Source organism: Nannospalax galili, unplaced genomic scaffold, assembly GCF_000622305.1.
Source record: "Nannospalax galili isolate Female #2095 unplaced genomic scaffold, S.galili_v1.0 scaffold2271, whole genome shotgun sequence".
In the NCBI taxonomy this organism is placed as follows: Eukaryota; Metazoa; Chordata; class Mammalia; order Rodentia; family Spalacidae; genus Nannospalax; species Nannospalax galili.
Genome location: NW_008329329.1, coordinates 914,584 through 939,144, shown reverse-complemented (window position 1 = coordinate 939,144; position 24,561 = coordinate 914,584). Strand labels below are relative to the sequence as shown.

Sequence of the window (24,561 nt, the reverse complement as noted above, 5' to 3'; positions counted from 1 at the left end):
GCAATTATCTGTGCTATAATTTCTAGATAGAGCCGTTGCTGGAGTAATTCACAGATCTGGCTTTTTAAGTTTCTATATTGCTCACTTATTTCCGTAATATAGAGCATTATTGGTCTTATTGATGAAACAGCTCAGCTGAAGAAAAGAGCATGGTGAGGCCCTCAGGAAAAATGGGGTCTGAGGCAGCCCCACTGGGGAGGGTGGGGAAGCCCAGGAGAGCCTTAAGGAGGGATCTTTCCTCAGCCTCTGTGTCCCGCAAGCTACCTTCACCTGAGAGAGTCAGTGCATGCAGGGGATGCCACAGGCATGGAGAATCATGGCCAGCCACACAGTCACAGGCACATATCACTAGCCTAAGGCGACATAAGCCACCATGGCCCCAGGCCAGGCCTAGGTGGGCCCACATCACCTCATTCTGGAAGCTGGGAGACCCAGCTCTAAGAAGTATCCCTCCAGGGTCTACCTGGGAAGCTTGGAAAATAAAACACAAAACCCAGGGATGCCTGCCCCAGTCTCACTCCAGAGACTCCAAGGCCAAACCTCTGGTTTGCTAAGGCTGCCGTGAGCATCATGCTCAGGGACTGTAGGGACAGAGATCTGCTGTGTCACCACCTGGGGGCCAAGTGTGCAAGATGAGGTTGAGAGTGAGTACGGCTTCCTCTGGACCCCCTGTCCTCAGCTTGGGACAGCCACTGTCTCACTGTCCTAACATGCTTCTCTCTAATGGTGGGTTAGTCACAATTTCTTCTTCTTATAAGGACAACAATTACAATGGATTAGGATCTACCTATGTGACCTCTATTTTCCTCTCTGTAATTTCTTAAATCCCTCAATATTGCAATTACAGTTGCATTCTGAGGTACTGAGGGTTGGGAATTCAATGTATGGACGGTCGGGCTGTAGGGAGCCCAGCTGCATGGTACTGATGCTGGCTCTGTGCCTTACTGACTGTGAAGCCTGGGCAGGTGGCTTCATCACTTGGGACTTCCAATTCCTGAAAGATTAGTATCTACCAACCACAGACGATGGCCAAAAAGTTTAATGAGATCATTTCACATGATCAGTTCTGGACCAAAGCAAAAGAGCAATATAGATTTAAGCCAAGGGTTGGCAAACTAGGGCCCACTGGCCACATGCAGGCAGCTCACACTTTTCTAAGTAAAGCTGATCAGAAACCAGCCGCCTGCCCTCATTTGTCTGCCATCTGAGGCCACCTCCCTGCTATGACAGCAGAATTGAGCAACACAGACCCTATGCTCCACAAAGCCTATGCTACGATCTGCACACTTATGTTCCTCCAAGATGGTTTTAAGCACTAAAGTAACAGCATGCACAAACCTGTAGCCTAGTGTCTGGAATGAGGCTGGCACTCAGCATACATTTGTAGAAAGAACAGCACAGCATTGCTGCTGTTCTTAGGGTTAGTATGAGGAAGCTGGCCATCATCCATGCCCTAATTATGGGGTTCACCTGTAGTTTGGCCCCTTAGCACATCACTCTAGTTAGTTCCACATGCAAAGCTCAGGTAAGCAGGTGAGTTTTTACCAGGGCTAAGAGGTGAAAATAATAAACCAGGAAAAGAGAGAGAAAAAGAAAGAGGAAAAGAAGAAACACTGTGTGAGCCGTCACCCACCTGTCACTCCTACAAAACCCGTCCCACATCCTTCATCTTCTTAGAAACAACAGCGGTGGTGTGGGTCCTGCAGAGCTGTGGGGTGCAGGAAGTCAGGACTGCACACCTTGCTGTGCAGGGTAGAGTCAGAGACAGGCCTGGGCATGGGGCTCTGAGCCAGTCCTGATGCTCACAATGCACAGACCGGTTACTTGTATGGTTTTCTGCAGGCCCTGAGTGAAGTGAGGGAGTCTGTCTGGATCCCCTTTGCTAAGGTCCCCTTTTTAATGGGCCAATGAGGAAACTGAGACTCAGGAGAGCTGTAACCAAAGGACCCTCAACCAACCTATAAAGAGAAACCAGGAATCTAGTCCAGTTCTGAGTGTGTCCAAAACCCACCTCTTTTCCAATAAACATTTGCAGTCCTTGTAGAGAGAAACAGACATAACACCTAACCACAGAGGGACTCTCGGTGTCCCCCACAAGCCACATCCTTCTGGTGGACAACTTTCCCCAAAGGACTCCCTTGTCACCTTCCTAGGGCCTCCATTCATAGGACCTTCATGGACCCCAAGGGAAGGGGCTATGGCAGGACCTAGGCCCTATGCCTTGTCCTACCTCATCCCCTCTTCCCCATCAGCCACAACACCAAGTCCTGGGCACAGCCAAGCATCTCTCCCTCAACACTCAGAAATGCCAAGCAAGCAGCTGTCAGTGAACTGCTTTACCCCTAGGGATAAGAACTGATCATGTAGGGCTCTGTCTGTGTAAAGTGCTCACCTGATGGACCTGAGTTCCATCTCCAAAACCCATGTTTAAAAAAAAATTCAGGCATAGTAGAACATGCTTATAATCCCAGCACTGGGCAGGCGAGACAAGCAGATAGGCTCTTTGGACTCGCTGGCTAGCCAACCTAGTCTACTTGGTAAACTCCAGGTCACTGAGAGACCCTGTCTCAAAAAATCGAGGTGAAACACACACACACACACACACACACACACACACACACACACAGGAGCTGGAGAGATAGTTCCACACTTAAGAGCACTTGCTGTGCAATCAGCAAGACTAGAGTTCAAATCCCAACATCCACATAAAGACCCAGGTATCCTGCATGGGATCTGATACCCTCTTCTGGCCTCCATGTGCACATAGGCACAGTCATGTACACACACATGCATAAACAGTCACACAGTCACGTGCATATGCAGAAAGAAAAGAGAGAGAGAAAGAAAAAAGAAAGGAAAGAAAAAGAAAGAAAAAGAAGAAAGAAAGAAAGAAAGAAAGAAAGAAAGGAAGAAAGGAAGGAAGGAAGGAAGGAAGGAAGGAAGGAAGGAAGGAAGGAAGGAAGGAAGGAAAGAAAGAAAGAGGGAAGGAGGGAGGAAGAGAAAGAAGGAGAGGGAGGGGGGTTCTAACTTTCAGAAGCATGTTTTCTACTCCCAAAAGAAATAAAACTGAAGGTGGTAGAATTTACAGGCAAGCCACAGCAGTCAAAACTTTAAAGAAGACATGCATTGTGTATATTAGAAGTGTGTATTAGAGGGACAGTTTGCTAGGCAGGGACTGTCCGAGCACCTGGGGTCTGCTGCTCACAGCACCTTGTGTGGATGAAGTGCCATCTATGGATCTTTTCTCAAATCCTACAAGAGCTACCCACACAGTTAACGGCGGCTCTTTGCACAGCTTTTGTAACCTTGGGCCTCATCTATGCTAATGAACAAAAACGTGTGACGTTATGACTATCATTAAAACTGAAATGAAAACTTAAAAAAAATAAATCAGACCTCCGTACCGTGTTGAGCCGGGAGGCACCAGTTCCACAGAATGTCTCTTTTAATTGGCAGCAGAAGCCAGTTCTGACATTGGTATGCAGGCTCAGTTTGGTTTATTTTAATGCCCTTTGAGTGGTGAAGCTATCAATTTCAACAGACCATTTGAATGTACTGCTGGGGGCAAGTGGAATTCTAATAAGAGATAGTTAACCACACACATTTTTATTAGGTTTTTTTTTTTCTTCCTAAATACTTTCCATCGTTCTAAATGGGATAAATTGGGTAAGAATGTTTGATAGATGTCAGGATAGCTTTGATGGAGTCACCATTCACAGGCACTGGGCTTTATTCCTTTTTAACTCACGAGCATCTCCTGTGGATAAAAGCGCAGAGGAATTGCCAGGCATGAGCCTGTATACGTGGGAGAACACACTCCCCTGAATTGGCATGTACAAAACCAAACAGAAAAGCAAGAGGAGAAAATGTTCCTCCAGCTGTAAGTAACAAAACAACTTTTCAAAAAGCATTTCATAGGCTGGGGGTGTGGCTCAGCAGTAGAGTCCTCACTCAATGTGTATGAGGCTCTGGGTTTGATCCAGAAAAAAATTTTATAAAAAAAAAATTTATAATTGCAAAAAACAGCTATGAAAAAAAACAAAAAAACACCAGCCAGCAGTACTCACTACCTCACTAATTGAGGAAGGTCGGTTCCAGGCCATCTGGGAGTAAAGGGAGATTTTTCTTTTTTTCTTTTCTGGAGCCGAGGACCGAACCCAGGGTGCTCGATAGGCAGGCACTCTACCACTGAGCTAAATCCCCAACCAACCCCGAATTTTTTTCTTTTTTAAAGAACCGTACCTAGCAACCAGAAAGGAGGGAGGAGGGAGGGAAGGAAGGAAGGAAGGAAGGAAGGAAGGAAGGAAGGAAGGAAGGAAGGAAGGAAGGAAGGAAAGAGCATTCATATTCCCATTGAAAGGAGACTCTAGTAAGCTTAGCAATCTAACATCATCCTTATGCTAACATGGATTTAAAAAAAAAACATGGTGCTTTTGTGCAATGAGAAATTATTCTTCTGAGTTTTACTTTCTAATGATTCATTGTTTTTGGATGCCTGCAATGTTCTGATTGTGGATTTGCTGCACCTGTCACTTGGCCTTTCTAGGAAACACATGACAGTATCCTTTCCTCCTGCCTTTTCTTAGTCTGAATACACGCTACCAAAAGTCCTGTGTGTTGCACTACTAGGCCAGTGCTTTGAGGATGGTAAATTCTTGTAAAGGAAACATCAGAAACCAGTCCCTGGAAAAGACTATTCACGTCAGCCCACACTGTTGCAGGCGTTGAGTGAGACCTGCCCTGCTTGCCCCTGGTAGGCATTGTGTTTGCTGCAACCCCCCTCCCTCAAGTCTCCTCCTCCCCATGGCCAAAACTGGGAACACAAAGGCCCAGGATCCTGGAACTCAGCCTGTAGCTGCCTATATACCAGACCACATTTTTCTAAGCAGGGCTACCTGATGGCATCCTGGGAGATGCAGATGGTCCCTGCAGGATTGTTTTGCCCATGTCTCGTTTCATTGGGAAGTAGCTTTTGGAAAGAAAACAGTCTTTGTGTTCAGACATGCTAACTTGCTGTGTCTCTTGGCTCTCTTGCAAGCCAATAACTGCTGCTTGGTTGGGTAATAGCTTTGTTGGGGAATAGACTGGCTAATGGGCACCCATCTCTCTTTTTTTTTATTCATCCCTCCTTCCCTTCTGGATACCCTAGTACAGGGCTCCCCTCAGTGGGTATATACATCTTGACTAATGGTGCTGACAGGAGAAATGCTGGATACCTGCTGATTATGGGGAGCTCTTTAATCTGCAAGTGATATGAGGTGCCAACTTCTGTGCCCACGTGTCTTTTACTTTAGTAAATGGCAATGATTTTTTTATTTTACTTTGCAAACTGTTGTTTTGGTTTTGGGTTTTTGAGACTTAGTCTCTCTCACTCCATAGCCCAAACTGGCTTAGAGTTTACCATATAGCTCAGGCTGGTCTCAAACTCCCAGCAGTCCTCCCGTGATCCACATGCTGAGATTACAGGTATGTACCATCATGCCTGACTCAAAGCTATTTCTAAGGACATTTTAAAACACTATAGCCATTGGAAGGCCAGGAAGATTGAAAATACCCCCTGCTTTGGAAAACTCACTATAGTTAAATTTATTTGGATTCTGGAGTTTATTATTACAATAATGCCAATATTGATTACAATGTCCAAAATAGTTTCCATTAATTGAAAACCTGCCATGTGTATCTCACAAATATCAGTTGCTTCAAAGCATCTTACTTAATTCTCCCTACGACTGTACAAGAAGACTGAACTTCCAAGTGCTGGCTTGACTTACCCCCGTTCTCAGAAGAGGAAGTTACTGGTGGCGTACTGTCCAGTAGGACAGTAGGTGGGTGGGGTATTGTCAAGTGTTCATGTTCACTGTTCCCCTAAGGCTCTGCTTTCCCTGTTATACCCAAGCTGCCCTGGGAAGAACAGGACTCAGTCAAGTTCAGAGTAAACTACATGCCTTCTCAGGGCCCAATTCAATCAGATTGGCAATGGAAAAGGCTTTTGTTACTGTGCTCTCTGGAGTGACTGGACTAGCAGCGTCATTGACACAGTTCTATTGTGAGTGCCTAGAGCACCGTGAATTCCTTCACCTGAAAATCTGAAAGCGTTTCACAAACCCGTGAGCTAGAAACAGACCTTGCTCGGTTGTCTGGAGTGGAGAGCATCAGTGCCTTTGAAAGCTTTATCAACCAAGCTTTTATCACCATTAGCAAAGCTCACAAATGTGGGTCACTAGACCACTAGCCCCTCCACCCCCCAAGGTCTGAGGTCCAGCCAGTTGGAGTTGGCTTCCTCAGCACAGAGTTTGTGCAACGTCTTCCTGAGGGCTACACTGCCATTTAGGGGTGCTGGGGGTGGGGGGCAGGGGCAGGGGAGAGCTGGAGATTTGAAAAGGAAAGTTCTGGTCAGGGTTGGCTGGAGATGGGTAACTGGCAGAGCCAGGACACATGGGTCTTGAGTGGACCACTGGGTACTTCAGACTTCACAGACCAGGAAGTAAGGGCTTTCAGGAGGAAGGTTAGATACACATCTACATTGTAGAAATGGATTGATGTGCAACAGCTTAGGAGAGGAGGTCAGATGGGAGGAAGGGGTATCTGGGGGTTGTGCAGGAAGAGGCCTGTTGTGCAGCTTTCCAAATTCCATCTGGACTGATTTCCAAGAAATAATGCCTCCCACCCCTGACCGCTTAGCTGCTAATGACTTTGATCCCCATTTAGGGAGCACATGGCCTCCCTGGAATTAGCGCCATCAGCACTGACACACATCAGTACTGACTGACACTCTTCACAGGTTGATGCCTCATGCTGGTCCTCAGCTGCACTCTGCCAACTCAGGGTATTCCTCAAACCTCTCTGGACAGTTTAGGTCACCGCCCTCCCCTCCTTCATTGTTTCTCTTGTACCAACCCTGGTCAGGTAATGTCTGATCAGATACCTTTCAACGCTTTCCACTGCCTCTTGAGCAAGGCTCAGACTTTGAGCATCCAGAGCTTTCCTCCACCAGCTTGTCAGCACAGGCCCAAGGAGACAGGACACAGGCTTAGCATGTGTCATCTTCCTGTGGCCTTGCTTCCTGTTCTCCCTCCACTTCCTCCTCCTCCTCCTCCTCCTCCTCCATGTCCATACCTTCCCATGACATTAAAGCTTACACAATATCACTTCTCAGTTTCCTCAGTGATAAGTTGTGCACCCTTTAAACTCTTACAAAACTATGTACAGCTCTGGTTCTTCCCACCCACTTCCCAGCTCTCGAGTTATTTATATACATTCTATGCTTTCTATTGCCTTCTCTGCTTCAAGGACTTATGCAGTGCCCATTTCAACAGATTCAACAATGCTCTGTACATTGAGCACCTGTTGAATGAATGAGTAGACACATTAACTACTAATTAGTGGTTCTCTGGAAAGGCTGGCCATCAAACAGGGCTGATCTGGAGGTGCCAAGCCACCTCTGCTAATTGCCATATCCCCCATTCTCTTGAAAGACTGTTTCATAGCTTTCTTGGCTAGTGAAACTTCATCTTCTGCCAAGCAAATAGTCTAGAACAAGTGATTACCCTCTGCACCAAACTGAATGGTTATTAAGGCTCTCAAAAATTCAAATGTTATGGTCCTAGCCTCTCTTGTCTGAATGTCAGGAGATGGGACCTCTGCATGGGGCTTAAGTGGTGAGGTTAGAACCCTCACGAATGGGATTTGTGCCTTTATAAAAGAAACCTCATACTCCTTCTACTGCGAAGAGGATTGCCCTAACCAGACATCAAGAAGGCAGTCACCAAGACTCCGGCCTCTAGACTGAGAAATCAATGTCTAGAGACACCCAGTTTACAGTACTCAAACCCAGAAACCTGAACAAGTTAAGACAATCACACACATTTCATCAGACTAGATGGGAGGGATAGCCAAATTATGAATGGTCTTTATGATATTGATACCCTATGAATCACAGTGATTTCTAACCTTGTTCTATAGAAGAAAAGGAAAATAATTCAGTATTTAGAAATATCAAGAACTTGTTCAACATTGCCCAGTGACATGATGCACAGCACAATCTTCTCTTTTCTTTTTAATGACCACTTTGTCTTTCCGGGTGCTGATTTTGGAGCTGCTTACAAAGCACAAACCTACAAGCCTAGTCAGGAAGGATAGGTTCCCTGAGGCAGTTGGGTGTTTTACACCCATGAAACAAAAATCAACCCCAACTGAATTCAGTCTCTCTCGTTCTCTCTCACTCTCTCTCGTGTGTGCAGAGACCACCCTCAGATACTGTCCTTCAGGACCACCCAGCTTGTTTGTTGAGACAGTCTCTCTCACTTTTACCTAGAACTTGTCTATGTGACTAGGCTGGGTGGCCATAGGGAGCCACTTGCTTCCTAAATGGAGATCAAAGGTACTAGAAGCTAAGGGGCCGAGCAGCCCTCTGTTTAGTCCTAGCAAGGGTACATCTTGGGTTACATGTCCCACCCATCTTCCCTAGGACTCTCCACTACCAAAAAGAAAAGTCTCTTGAGGACTTCTTGAGAGTCTCTCTTCAGCAGCACGCAAACCCCAGGCTTTACAACACAGTGAGATGCGCACCCTGCTCAGTGTGATTCTATTTCTGGTCAACAAAGTGGACTTCTTTCAGAAAATAATGCATATGTTTTAATTACCTTTTGGTTTAAATAAAACATTGCTGAATTGTTTCTCAAAGACATGAACTGTGTTGGGGCTAGAGAGCTGGCTCAATGGTTAAAAGCACTGGCTGCTCTTGCAGAGGACTGGGGTTCAATTCCTAGCACCCACAGAGCAGCTAACAACTGTCCATAACTCCAGTTCCAGCTAATCTGATGCCCTTATCTGGTCTCTGTGGGCATTGCATACACATGGTAAACATACAAGCAGGCAAGCACTCATATACGTAAAATAAAAATGTTTTTAAAAACTATAAACTGTTATCAATCATAGAATACCAAGATCCTATTTCTGGGGGCTGGGGTGGGGCACTGCTTCTGGTCTGTATTTTCCACTGAATCACTGACTTCTTTACCAGAATGAACATTGAGAGGATGTAAACTTGGTTGGGGCAGGGTCTGTACCAGGCACGCTGGAGAAATCTGTGGACGCAGACAGACTGTGGCCTCTTCAGTCTCCCCAGCGTGCTATAGAAACTGTGTTAGCCACCACACATGCGCTAAGGTCTTCAGAGTAAGACAGGACTTGAGACACATGCAAGCATATGGGTACTGTCCCTTGTGTAACTCTTGAGTGAAGCCTTTATGGCCATTGAAATCTCAGTAAAGAAAAAGTGATGCGTCAGCAGTCAGGGACCTTGTTGGCTCACACAAGGATTCATCTGAGCTGGGCTCTGTCCTGCACTGTGTATAAGCTCAGGACACAGGTGAGCTCCCCTAGGAATATTTCAAAACCTTACTCCTGACCACGTCATTGAGCCTCTCTAGAGCACAGTCTCCTCATCAGGAATAAGGGAATTAGATAAGGTCAAATTTAGCTCACCACTCCTAAGCTGTGTTTAATCATACTTTAGTCACTAATAAAACCAGCTCCTTACTGGACTTTAGGTAGGGTCCAGGAAGGAGGGAGCCAGGTATTTCGCCTCCAGCTAATATTATTTCCACTCATTTTGTAAGGTAATAAGTGAGGTACATTGATAGCCATAAAGAAACAGGCCCGCCTGTGCTGGGATCACAAGGCACAGCACCACACCTGGCTGCTTTTTAAATACGGGTTCTGGGGATTGGAACTCACCTTCAAGGCAAGCACCTTACAGACTGAGTCAGCCCCTTGACCTCGCTTCCCAAATATATGTTCATCACTCATAACACAACTCCCATAGGAATCCAGCTCTTTCTGCACAGCGTTCTACAGCCCCTTCCAGATAAAAACTGACTCCCAAAAAGGGTTTTAGGAAGGGTGTTCCTTCAGAAACTGCGTTGTAACAAATTATCAAAGTGTTTTTTAATGAACTTGACGTTAGAAAGTAGAATGTGTGTGTCCGCCTGTAATCTTAGAGCTGCCCATGGGGTGAAAATATATTTCCCAAGGCCTCTGAGTCAAAGGCATGTAGCCCCTGTGGGAGGCAGAGATGAATGATTCCTCCCAACCCTAGCCCTGCGTGAGTGATCGTAAGAGAGGTAGATTTATTATCATTTGCCCGTGAATTTTTTTGTCCTCTCCTTCTGATGCATGAAACACCGCCAGAGGCAGGAACCCAGGCTTAATGGACCAGGAGCGTGTGCTGAGAGAGCATCTCCCCGCTTTATATTCATTTGGCAATGTGAAACTATTTGGATGTTAACACATTATGTTGCCGTATTTTGAAAACAAACAGCTTGGCTTAAGTACAGCCGGGCCTGTTGCTTTAGTTACTCAAAAGATCATCTCAACTCTTCTGTTTTCAAGGAAGTTTGAAGGCCGGTTTTATAAATCGTCTTTAGCCTTTATTAGGATTGGATATAGCTGTTGGCGCCACTAATGGATTTGATGTGTTTCTGCTGGTGTCCCCAACTAAATTGCTGTAACTAATGTGGTGGTGTCTCTTTTTATAACTGTTAGCTGCTGAAAGCAAAAAGAAATTTGTCTAAAGTCAAAATATTAGCAGTTTTATTTATTGCAAGATGTCAAGAGCAAAGAGCATAATTTCTGCAGGATTCAAGACCATAATGAGACTTTGCTTGAAGAGGCTTTTCACAGCAAGACTTCCTTCCTGGAAATTCAAAGAAAAACGAAAATTCAAAGCACTGTGTTTATTGGCAAATATCAAGTGACCCTTTAGCAGAAGTCAGAAGAACCATTGAAGCAGTCATTTCCACATAGGCACAGGCCTTTTGTGCTTCTTGCAGCCATAATCGTGTGCGCCCCAGCCGTTCAGGTTTCATGTCTGAGGGAAGACTCCGCCCAAATAAGTGTATTTTCAAGTCACTAGGACAATGACAAGTGGCCCTAGCCAAACTTAGAAAATATTTACATGCAGCCAAGTATAATGGGTGACAGCTCCAAGCAGGGGAGGGGAAGTGTACGCTAACATTTTACACAAGAGTTTTGTTAAAATTGCAGAAAAATATACAATGTTAGACTTAGACATTATCCTAGTAACTTTGTATTGCTTTGACCAAAGCCAACGTGGGGAGGAAAGGGTTTATTTTATCTTACATCTTTCAGGTCATAGTCTGTCACTGAGGAAGTCAGGGCAAGGACTCAGGGCAGGAACCTGGAGACAGGAACTGACGCAGAGGCCATTGAAGAACTCCTTCTCGCTGGCTTTCTTCTCAGGCCTGTGCTCAGCCTGCTCTCGTATACAACCCAAGCCCACCTGCCCAGGGGTGGCACTTCCCACAGTGGGCTGGGCCCTACCACATCACTCAACAATCAAGAAGATGCCTCACAGACATGGCCACAGGCCAGTCCAATGAAGGAAATTCCCCAGTTGAGGCTCCCTCTTCCCAGGTGTGTTGACCCCTTGTCTCTTGACACACACACTGCTGTTAAGCCACAACCTTTCCATTTCTTGTCCCCAAGATCTGATGTCAATATTAATATCACAATATAAAACAGTAAAACTTTAATAGTGCCACAGTCTTTAGAAAATTCCAACGCTTTAAAAGTTCAAAGTCTCTTTAAAAAATCTCAGAGGCTGGAGAGATGGCTCAGCGGTTAAGAGCACTGGCTGCTCTTGCAGAAGACCCAGGTTCGATTCTCAGCACCCACATGATGGCTACAAACCATCCTTAACTCCAGTTCCAGGGGAATTGAACACCCTCTTCTGACCTCCTCGGGCATTGCACAACACGGGTGCACTCACATACATGCAGGCAATACACGCATACACATAAAATGAAAATAAGGGGGTGGAGAGATGGCTCAGCAGTTAAGAGCACTGGCTGTTCCTACAGAGGACCTGGCGGCTAACAACTGTCCCTAACTTCAGTTCCAGGGGAATTCGATGCCCTCTTCTGACCTCCGTGGCATTGCACAACACAGGGGCACTTACGTACATGCAGGCAATACACTCATACACATAAAATAAAAATAGTAAAATTTTTTAAATATCTTAACTATGGACTCATGTACAATCCAAAACAAGCTATGTTCTGTCTTATTTAAAGAGGGAACATCTGGGCGCACCTAAGTAAAACCAAAGTCCAGCAATATACCTTAATGTTGGACAACGGGGATTCACTCACAATCTTCTGGGCTCCGAAGGGCTTGGGAAGCTCCTGTTGTGTGGCTTTGCCGTTCACAGCTCACACAGCTTGTTTCATAGGCTCAGGCTGGTTCCACTCCACACCTGCTGCTGCCCTTGGAGCCTGTGCATCTCCAATATGCTGGGCTCTTCACAACAACTGAGGCTACACCTTTACCAATGACCTCCCCTGGCCTTGCATAGTACTGAGCCTCAGATTCTCTCCATGACCCTCAATTCTGAAGCTTTCCTGCCACCAAAATATAGGAGACTCTTACGTATTTCCTGCTTCCAGCTTGAAATGGAGCCTCCATCCACCCACCCCACCCCTCCACCCCCGGACCACAGCTTCTCTGTGCTGACCATGAGGAAATACCTCCCAGAAGATTTCACCACAATGATGCTGGTCTCTTGGTACTTACAGCTGATTTCTTTCAGTCCCAGCTAACCAGCATCCATTGTCCCAGTAAAGCAAAGGTTTCACCTCAATGGTGCTGGTCTGTTCTTAATCACAGCTGTGTCTTCGGCCCCAGCTGGACAGAAACCACAGAGTCTCAATTTAAAAATACCATACAAATAGACTTGTTAGTCTTTGCTTCCCTTGAAACTTCCCAAGCCAGGCCTCTGTCATCTGTACCTCTTTCAGCATCGTCTTCCAAGTTCCTATAGAACGGCTGACTGAGCTCCAAGCACTTCACCAATCCAAAGCCCCCAAAACTTCTACAGTATACCCAGACACAAATGTTCAGCTCCATCTCAGCAATATCCCACTCTGTGGTACCAATTTCTGTCCTATTCGCCTTCTATTACTGTGATAAAACACAAACCAGCCAGGAGGGGAAAGGGTTTATTTCATCCCACATCTCCCAGGTCACAGTTCATCACTGAAGGAAGTCAGTGTAGGAATCTGGAGGTAGGAACTGAAGCAAAGATCATGGAGGACTGCTACTTATTGGCTTGCTCCCCTGGCCTGTGGTCAGTCTGCTCTTTTAGAGAATTCAGGACCACCTGCCCAGGGGTGGCACCACCCACAGTAACCTGGGCTCTCCCACATCACTCAGCAATCAAGAAAATACCCCAGAGACACGGGCACGGGCCAATCTGATAGAGGAAATTCCCCAGCTGAGGCTCCCTCCTTCCAGGTGTGTCAAAATCACAACAAACGCTAACCAGCACAGACATCTTATTTTTTAATTCCATTTTTTAAACCAAGTATGGTGATGTGCACCTATAACCCCAACACTTGGGAGGCTGAAGCAGGAGAGATTGTGGGTTTGAGGCCAGGCTGGGCTAGCATTCCATTTTAAAAAAAAAACAATCTGTCTCATACCACATGACTGTTCGGTATTTGTTGATAGGAGTAATACTTAGGCCATTTTAAAGATATTATAAACAGCCTAACACTGAAGGTATGGAGGATATGACAGTGGCGTCCTTGTGCATCTGTGGCTCGTGCATTTGTTTGTTTTATATTTCTTTTATGAGAAAATGTGGTTGAAGAGAAGTCAGGGGGTGACAGGAAGAAGTGTTCAGTAGGGGAGGCCAAATCAGGAAGTGGAGGTCCCAGCTTCTCAGGTCACCTCAGCCCTCTGTGACCGGGGGACACAAAGGTGCTCTGAAAGGACGTTCCCATTTCCAGGGCTCTCCAGAGTCACCCAAGTTCTTGCCCTTCCTTGTCTTTCTCTGTCTTACATACATTTTTGTATCGAATTTTTAGAAACAAGGCAGACTCATGGTATACATTGTAAATAGTTGCAGCAGATGGAATAAGTGGTGGGAAAAAAACAGGAAGTAGAAAAGAACAGGCACTGCCAACTTGGATGCACGCACTTGACAGAGGAGGCGAGGCACGCAGATGAGTCACAGTGGCCGAGGATGTCTGTGTTGTCAGATTTGATCTAGGAATACATTATTATTTTACGTTTGCCAGAACAAATATATACATCGCATTCTGAAAATTCGGTGCTGCAAACAGAAGAGATCCCATTGGAAATGACTTCAGGAAACAGGAAAAATACTGAGTTTTTCAATTTCTTTTGCACACCCTTGTACCACCCCACATTGTTTTCCTCTTTCTCATAAATTAACTTTCCCCAAAGCCTCATGGTCCGAGGAAGACATGTCTACTACCAAAGTAGACATTCTCATCCGATAAGATGTGGGAATATATCGTGTCTCGCAGGCTACCCAAGAGGATGGAGAGAGAGCTTACAGGCAGCTACAGGGAGGCTTGTGCCACAGCTCCAGGAGGGAGGAGTCTTGCTATAGTGAAATACGGTGAGAGATGAAGTGTGCTGGTAACTGCTGGTTAGAGCTTGTGTCAGAGGCTCTTCTGGAGTACAGAAGGTTTAGGTCAATGGGGCCTAAGTGCAACTTCCAGAATGATGAGCCAGTGAGCAGCCCAAGGTCCCTGAGCCTCTCCAAGACCCTTCCTTCCCTCACACGCCTAGTCAGCACCTCGGAAAGAAAGAGAAAAAGATCCCTGAGGCCAACAGGTCTGGAAAGGGGCCAAAGGGCAGAGGAAGGGGAAGAGGCCAAAGATGTCCTACAGTTTCAAATGTTCAGCCGTGGTTCACTTCTTCATGTAAAAATAAATAACGACGTCCATCTTCTTAGAATGCAATTTTAAATTTTATGTATAACAAAGACTTATCTAAAATTAACATTTTTATAATTTATTACTAGTAAATGTTTGATTTGTATGACTCTTTTATATACCTGTATACCCAACATTGCATAAAAATTTCTCTCCTGAAAAGTGGTCATGAGTAGAAGGAGTTTAAGAGCCCTGAGTGACATGTCAAACCACAAGTTCCTTGAATCCTTCAAGTCCCTGTACCCTTCTCCAGGCTGCCAGACACATGTCCAGCAACTGTTGCCCACATGAGGCCTTGACACCGGCTATAAGGGTGGAGAGGAGGAATCTTATCATCCTGAATTACATAGCACCTCCTTCCCACTGCGTCCTCTGGCGACTGGACCCTGCCTGCATGTCCTGTTTGTGAGAAATGGAAGCAATATACTGAGAAAGCCCAAGGATAGGCTGGGGGACCTGTGCTGTACGCCCAAGTCACGTCCCTGGTCTGGGGATTGCACATCAGAAATCTTGAAGAATTTTTTAAAACGACATTCAGAGCTGACTGTGGATTTCTTACTTTTCTTTATGGTGTTGGTGTGTGTTGGATATGTGACGTAAATGTAGTCATGTGCACATGTGTGTAGACATGTGTACATGTAAATGCAGGCACCTGTGGAGCCAAAGACTGACATTGAGTCAGTCATGTTCCACTGTTAATTTTTGAGACAGAGTCTCTTACTGAGCCTGAAGCTCATCACTTCACTGGGCTTCAGGGATCCGCCCAGCCCAGCCCTCACCAGCGCTGGGGAGATCAGCACACAACAGTGTCCGACTTTTTACTTAGGTTCTGGAGAATCTGAATTCAGGGCCTCATGTTTATACAGCAGACTCTTTATTAATGGACCTGTCTCCCTAGCCCTTGGCTGTGTTTTAATCAAAATACTGTAATTCTAGTTTTGAATGTGCTAGTGTAGTTGATACACAGCACAAGTTCTCATTCCGAGGCTTTAGGTTGTTCACACATCCATGTGTAGATCTATCAGCAACTTCCTGACTAAGACCCGTGGGAAGTCTGAGATGACAGCCTTCAAGTCGAGACATGGGCCCACGCAGAGCATGCCAATACAAAATGGAAGTCCTGTATCTCCTCACAGTGACTAGCTACGTGTCCTTCATGATCATGACTCTGTGGAAACCATACTCGCCTATCAAAGGAGTCAGCTCCATGGAAGAACCACCAAAGAATTTCTTAGAGTTACTTGTTTCCCTTAGAATAGCAGTGAGGGAGGAGCCTGGGGAAAATGGGCTGACAGAGTGGAGTTAAGGATCCAAAGCCAGCAGGACCAGTTAAAAGACAATGAGCCAATTCTATAACTCTCTACTTCCTAGTAGCCACACCAAGCATGAGATGAATGTTAACACTGTGTTCTGGGTAACACGGTACATCCAAAGTATTGTACCACCATCAGGTAATCAATATAAAATTACTTAGATACTTGCATTATGTTTTCACACTAAATCCTCCCGATTCAATGTGAGTTTTACACTTGGCATCCAGTCATCCATGTGGCCTCATTTAAAGAGTCACCAGGGGGTCCGGCTGTGTATCAGAGTGCATCTCTAAATTTCATCTCTAAGAAGCCTGAATTTAATCAAGAACTCTTTCTGTCACATCCAGGCGTGACTCTGAACTTAAACTCTCAGCCTCCATTTCTTCTTCATTTAGAAAACAGTAATAGTAATACTTCACTGAGCCACTGTGAAGTTAAATAGAATTGTTAAGCTCCACATAAAAGCCGGTAAGAACACTGTAGATGCTAACTACTGTTATTCAAGCAATGTTACTGTAGTTGTTATGCTATGAAAAGTTTGCAGTCTCACACTTCTGTGGGTCTATTGAAAGAGATGAGGAAAACTTGGGATGGAAGTTCCATTCCCTTAAACACAGAGCTTAGGGCTGGAGAGATGCTCAGCAGTTAAGAGCACTGGCTGCACTTGCAGAGGACCTGGTTTTGCTTCCCAGCACCCACATGGTGGCTAACAACCATCTGTAACTCCAATTCCAGGAGATCCAATGCCGTCTCTGTCCTCCGTGGGCATTGCATGACATAGATGCACTTGCATACATCTAGGCAACATACTCATACACATAAAAAACATACAGTTTAAACAGAGTGGTAGATAGAGGAAGGTACGGGAAGAGAAATCAGCCTCAAACCTCACCTTGTCTGGACATCTAGAATAGTACTTTGTTTCTTTCTTCAGATGAGCGCAGCTTTTGTGAAGCTTTGCTTTATAGGCTTGGCAGAAATTCCCACAGCAGTGACCTTGTGTCCTGAAAACACAGTGATCTCTTTCCTTGCTGTACTGCAGATGTTGGTCCCTCTGTGACTGACAAGTCAGCTTTTCAGATCTAGGCATTCGGAGCCACCTACACGGGCCAGGACTCCTCTCTAGGAGGTAGAGAACGTCTGCTGCACAGTGGTGTCTCCGTGGCCACCTTGCTGCAGGCCTGCAGATCAAGACGAAGTCTGCAGGGCAGCCCCCGGCTGCTCCTGGGTTTCTTGGACTGTAGATAGGAAAAGAATGCCAGGCTCTTGCAAGCAGCTGGAATCTTCCTCCAATGAAGAAAGAATCCTTAGTGTCCTTAATTACACTTAGTGAAAGGAAGACTTAAGTGCCGGTTTAATCTTCTAGATGGTCCCTTGGATTAAAATTAGATTTTCACATTTGCATAATAAAAGTAATGTGAAAAAAGAGGCTTGAGTGTGGGAGAGGTAATTGTGTCTGCTGGAGCTGGTGGGGTAGCCCTGACCGGTTGGCACTCAGCACTATGCATTGCAGACTGAAGCACTTTGCATTTTTATGGGGCAGGGCAGAAGAATTTAAATTTTATGCACAATTAGCTTCACAGGGATATACAGTTTGTAGGTAGGTTTGTGCATAACACGGAGAACAAGCCTGGAGTGTAATTTCTTTTATATTTGAGAGCAAGGAACACGCTACAGAAAACCTGCCTCCACCCGAGCCCCGAAATTAGCATGCAAAGAAAATAAACTGGACTTGCTTTTTCCCCCTGAAAGAAGGTCAGTTGCATTGAAAGATCTCGATGACTTGCCAAGCCAAGCAAAAGTTCTTCCTGGTGTGCTTCCCTTCGATGTCGTTCACATCCTAGAGAATCCAATGATGGATCCAATGATGGATTCTCAGGCAGAAGAGCTCCTTGCAAAGCAGCAGTTGAACGTGGAGAGCCATGCTGGCAATATAAAGTGATGCCCCACACCAAATGCTTCACATACTCCTAAGAAAATGGCATGTGTCACAATGTGCCAGAGCACGCCGAGTGCAACCAAAGTAGCATGAATTTAGCAAATCACCCTGATCCTGGCTGATTCTCATGTCTGTAAATGCCTGGCTGAAAGGACAGGGGCCTGTGGGACCCACCATTGTCTAACGATCCCCATGTGTCAATTGGCTCTAGGGGTGTTAATGCCCAGATCTCACGACCCCCAGTGACCACCAAGGAGTCCGCCAGAGTGTATACAACAGCAAAGAGCCTTTATTCGGGCTTAAGCTCGGGCCCTCAGATTTCACCGACGCAGCGGATCCGGATCCGTACTGAGAGCCCCGAACTAGGGTCGGGTACACTTTTATATGGAAGTTTCACAGAAGCCTGTGCGCGCCAAACATCCTTTAAAATGATTGGATGGTCCTATGCACTGAGTCTGGGGAAGATTCTTATTGGTAGGGGCTGTCTTTAGGGCATTGGAATGTGCTGACTGTTATCTGTGGGGCCAGAAGTTTCTGTTTTTACCTTATAAGGCTGCTATATGCCTGGGCTTGCTCGATCTATAGCTTTCTGGGATGGGGGTGGTAGCTGAAGATTACAACATGCCTGAAACAGCTAGTCAAAATGGAGTTAGTGCCGTCTTAAGGCAAGCAAATTACAGAAGTAGAAAGAAGCAGTTAGACGAGCTGGGGTCTCACAGGGGAGTCTTAAGAATTCAGTTTCTCATAAACTGGACAGCATTGAGTCCACTCATGAACAGATGGAAGTGTTTATTTATGGGCATAGAGCATACAGGTTTAAGAGTTGCACCTTTTTATGTGTATGTACATATGTGGGTGCGTGACCATGTGTGTGCAGGAACATGTGTGTGAACAGGTTTGTGTGCATATATGTGTACATGCATGTGTGGGCAGCGGTTGATGCCAAATGTCTTCCTCAGTCACTTTCAACTTCACTTTTTGAAACTGATTCTCTCACTGAACCTGGAGCTTGCTGATTCAGCTAGAGTCCCAGAAACCTCCCCTGTGTCGGGAGGATGAGGGGGCATCACCATGCCCAGCTTTCACGTGGGTTCTAGAGATTGAACTCAGGTCCTCGTGCTTGCCAGGCAAGTCCTTTACCTACTGAGTCATCTCCCCAGGCCCAGTGTCGCACCTTCTATGTGACCATTACATTTCCTTGCACTGAATTCTATGACTCTAGTCCAATCACGCCATCCCTAAAGATGTGTTTGGGCCTCACAGCCATCATAAGAGTAGTAATTTGTCCAAGTGCCTCTCTGATGTTGGAACATCAGCTATGAAAATACAGCTCAGAGGAAAGAACCAATACCGTACACCACAGGAAAGCATGCGGTTCCACACCTCTTTGAAATTCTAAGTACAGTACCATGTACAAGTTCCTATGTGCTAAGACAGCATGCTGGTTTAAAGTGATATATTCTGAAGTCTTAATGGCCATATTGGAAAGATATAGGGAAACATGTAGATTGTTAATATGGTACAGTGAGCTCTATTCTCTTTGTCATTTTCCTGATTTGCCAAAGAAGTGCTAAAAACATTTTTTAATACAAGAATACTATGGAAAGGGGGTGTGCACATCACACGGGACATTCTCTCTGGGACTCATTTTCATTTCCAGAGTTCTCAGATTGGTTCAGCTTCTCAGAGGGATGGGGTCAGCTGCCTGGGAGTTGGATTCCATGTGGTGCTGCCTTCTCAGATTGTAAGAAACATCAAATATTAGTCTTTTCTTTCAAATACTATAAAACGTTTTACAAGGAATCCTAATGTTCTAATCACCCCCTCCCCACCCTACAAAACTATTGATTTATGACAAGGGATCCTAATCTTCTGATCACCCATAACACCCACCCCAACAACTTGTGGTTATAAAAGAAGGAAAAGGGCCTGGTGCTTCCCAGGAATTGATGACCAGGGAGTGGTGGGGAAGGCCGAGCCCTTCCCCCTCTTTGGTCAACACCCCCCTTCCCCTTTCTTCCTTTGCATGGATTTTAGCCAACTGGGAAAGACTGTGAGGTGGAACCCCAGGCAATGAGGAAAAGACACAGTACTTTGCATCAGGAGTTAGGATACAAACTTGTCCTATCCCCTGTTCCATGTGCTTGGCTCTCCATCTCTGTGTGTAAGTAGTGTGCCCTTCTAATCAGAAGTAAAGGTTTGTCTTTTTGAGATGCTTTAATTGGAGTCATGGAGGTCTTTTCCTTTTTGACCCTGAACATATTTCTAACAAGATGAAGCATCTTATACCTCAAGCTGCAAAGGCCCCCAGATCAAAGGAATACATTGAGATGTTGGTCATGGGGGAGCTGCAGCAAGTAGACCAAGAAAGGGAGTCCACACTCATTGAAAGAAAAGGATTTTCTCAAGTAACCTGAAGGTCAGGGGTCAGTAGTTCCTGTACTGACTCAGGATTTCCTGTCAAGACACCTTTTGTCTCATGATCCATCAAAGTTGTCCATCCCTCAGGAGCCATCACATTCCAGTCCCTGCAGGAGAAGAGAGAAGAGTGAAATGTGGACCTTGATCAGGAAAGAAAAACCTTTCTTGAATGCCAATCATAGACTTATGCTGTGTCACATGAGCCCCCTTGGGGGCTAAAAGACTGTAGGAGGTGGAGTGATGGTCACAGGCTGGCCCTCTGCTGCCATGGCCGCTAAGAAACTCTCTCCTTTGCCCATGTTGACGATTACAGTTGGACACTTGGTAGCTTAGTGGTCATCAAAGGTCATTCTGTGTTCACTCTTCACTCTATTATTTTCTCCTGGATAAAGTTTGGAGCAGAGTTTAGCTCTGAAGTTATCCGTATGCTTATACCCTGGAGGTTTCATTCATTAACTTGTAGTTTGGTAGCACTTAGGCTGGAACCCAGGGCCTCATTAGAGGAGTGCTCTACCTCTGAGCTACATTTCCAGCCCCAGGCCAATATTTAAAATCTTTTTATCTTCTCTGACTTTACACCTATATTTCACCTATTGTGGTGGTTTGAGTGAGCATGTCCCCTATAGGCCCCAATATTGGACATTTTGTCCCTGGTTGTTTTAGGAGGTGTGGCCTTGCTGGAGGAAGGACCTCACAGGGGCCAGGGTTTTGAGAGTTCTTAAACCTTGCCAGATTCCCAGCCTCTCTCTGTTTCCTGTGCCTGCTTGAAGATATAAGCTTTCTTCTTTCTGCTCTGGCTGCCTCCTGCCACCACGCCTCCCCACCCGGATGGACTCTGATTCCTCTGGAACTGTAAGCGCAAAGAAACTCTTCCTTCTATACGTTCCCTTGGTCAAGGTGTTTTATCACAGCAACAATAACAAAAGAAATAACTTTTAAGAAAATACATAGTACAACTCTCTTTAATCATGGGCTTCCGGGGTATCGGTAGAGTGCACAAAGCGGGCTTGGATTGGGACACACCCAGCACAAAAAAATAATGGAAGATGTGTCCTGCAGGGTGGGGCCTGCTGTGCAGACCCACCCACTCGCTCCTTAGAAAAGACACCATGTGCCTGCTTCCCTCCTGTGAGGGTCTCTTCCAACAAAACTGCTCACAGAAATAGAAATTATGCCCAACTGTCCTGGCTTTCTACATCTTCCTCCCTGAAATATAAAAATGAGCAGTCCTCGCCGTAGCCAAGGGGTCAAGGAGAAGAAAACACTGTGAGGCCAACAGGCCAACTACGTCTGAGTCATAGGTGGGGCTCAATACATGGACAGTAAGAACCGGAAGGAAGAGGCAGGAGGATCAGGAATTCAAGGCCCTCAGCTGTGTAGGTGAGTTCAAGACCAGCCCCGGCCTCCAGAACAAACAAACAAACAAACAAACAAACAAACGATTAGGGAAAGAAAGTTCTACTAAGTGAGGATTTTGTTTGAAATTCTGTAAATGCCATTTGATTTTTGCCATCTGTTAGTGACACCTCATCTGTTGGTGACTAACACTGAGTACATTTGTTCTCTGGATCACTAGACATTCCTCTGTGTACACCTGGGGCATTGTGATTCAATTCTGTATATGTGGCATATGCATTTTTAATAACTTAGTTTTATTACACACATGAAAAATAACCATTCACATATTTGTATTTTGTGTATAGACAGACAAAAGGTTTCTGAAGCACCAGTGGACTTGAGCACTGAAGTCAGAACAGAGTCCAGATTTTAATCTAATGCGGCACCCCTAAGCAGAATTTTCAGTGCTCTCTTCAGTCAACTTAGAACTTAAAACATCCCATGACAGCGCACACTTGATCCGGGCACAGATTTTTTTCTCCTGGTTATTCAATCAAGCATCAATCTGATACCTTCCTCAAGATTACAGACCTTAGAATCCAGAACTAGTTTGGATTGGCCAGGTGCAGCCAATCCAATCAGCCTGAGCCTTACTTCAATGCAGGCCTTCTCTCCACTTGGAGCCAAGCGAGGCGGCGGAAGTGGGAGGCGTAGCCCTGACTGGGGAGCATTTGAGCTGCCTTATCAGGCTTTGAAAGGGTCACAATTCGGGGCATTACAGGTGCCTCGGAAGCTGAGAATGACCCTGGCACATGGCCAGGGATGATGCGGTGCCTTCAGTACTGCAGCCTGGGCCACTGCAGTCTGCCCACAGCTTGAAGGGGCTGGAAGTGGGGCAGCCCCTCCCAAGGGCCCTGATGGGGGAGGCTTGATAATGCTCCTGGCCTCTGGGACTTTCTAGCAGAGAAACTGAACCATGTTCTGAGCGCTTCTCACCACAAGCCATGAGGTAACACTGTATTTACTGAGTTAAGCTGGAGTTTTGCAGTGACTCCTTACTATAGCATAAACAATGAATTTCAAAGCTCCACACCTCAAACCTCCTTGTTAGTAGATCTCAGAAACCTTCACATTCCAAGTTTGCCCAGAGTTGGATTTGGGTTTTGGTAAAACAGGGAGAAGTATTTGTAAAGGAAATTCTCATGTAGAGCTGGAGATGTGGCTCAGCTGGTCAAGTGCTTGGCAAGTACAAAGCCCTGGGTGTCTCTAGCACCCCATAAAACCAGGTGGGGTAGTACAGAATGTCTATAATCCCAGCAATGTCTGAGGTAGGAGAATCAGATGTTCAAGTCATTCTCAACTATATAGTGGGAGGCCAAGGGGCTCAGTGAACACCCTGTCTTAAAAAAATAAAAAGGAAGAAGGGAGGGAGGGAGGGAGGGAGACAGGGAGGGAGGGAGGGAGACAGGGAGAGGAGGAGGGATAAAAGCTTTCATACTTTTCCATCCCCTGGGTACCCTTCTGTGCATTTAACTTCAATAGTCTATCAAAGAGCCACTCATTTGCATTTTGAAGCGTTAAGTACCGCATACTGCTCTCTTCTCTTTATCCAGTAGAATCACTTTTTGATCTTTTGCAGTTTCCCCAACTATGTGCCAAGGAAATTATTAGAAACCAACGTCCATCTCTTTACCACCCTGACCAAAATCAAAACGGTTGATTGACTATGAGAGATTGTTTAACACATCAGATGCTTCCAATCTTGATTTTAAACTGCTCAAAAGTGCTCCAACAGCATGGGTTTGGGAAATGTTTCATTATTTAGCCCCTAAGTGTGAGTATTAAAAAGTTCAAAGCAAAGGAGCTCAGCCCTTCCCAGCTCTGCAACACCCCTCCTAGCCCCTCTTGACCTCAGACCTTAGATGGTAAGGTGTGTTTCCAAATCGCACCTTTCTGCAACCGAGAGCCCTAAAAACACAATGTCGCTTTCCAAAGCACCCCACCGCTGTTTGGGGGTTTTCTTCCACGCGATTGCCAGTCAATCTGTAGCTCCCCACAGGGAACATGCAGGATGTGACACACAATTATTCGATTTCTTTTTTTTGGAAAAAATTTTTTAATTAAAAAAAATTTCATTTAACAAAATACACTGTATGTCAGTTCTTACAAAAAGCTACAAAATATCCAAACAATGAAAAACACAATTTAAAATTTAGTTTTCCTAGTAAGATAACAGCTCCACATAGAATCATGTAAGAACTAATTTCACACTGAAAATGCATTATATCTTGAGAGAGTATTTCTTCTTTCATTGGCCCTAAGTACTGTCCACTGTCTACTAATTCTGCACTAGGAAAGATGGCGGTGGAGGTTGTTATCCTGTGTGCACACGCAGCTCCTTCCACCCATCTTCCTAACACCTGAAAGCTTTGTTCAGAGCAGGGAAGCCTTCGTTTTCTGCTCTGTTTTGTTTTTGTTGGATTTAGTCATTTAATTGGGGGATTTTTGCTATGATTATTTGTTCCTTATCTCTTTGTTTCGCAAAGTTTTCTATGAACTAGTTATTATTAGACCAAAACTTTCTAGTAGAATCACAATCTCTTAATATGCTCAATAAAAAAAAATATCATGTAAGCCCCCCACCCCAATTGTCCTAGTGGAGACAGGCTCTCCAGAGCCCTCTCACTAGCTATACCTGTGGGGTCTTGTATGTGCTGTGACTGTGTATGTATGTATGTGTGTGTGTGTGTGTGTGTGTGTGTGTCTGTGACTGTGTGTGTGT

General features: G+C 45.4%; 1 protein-coding gene across 1 annotated transcript in view; it reads left to right on the top strand.

Moving 5' to 3' along the window:
* Window positions 1-24,561, top strand: part of LOC103737054 (E3 ubiquitin-protein ligase parkin) — a 624,104-nt gene that overhangs the window by 318,336 nt on the left and 281,207 nt on the right. The gene's annotated exons all lie outside the window — the stretch shown is intronic.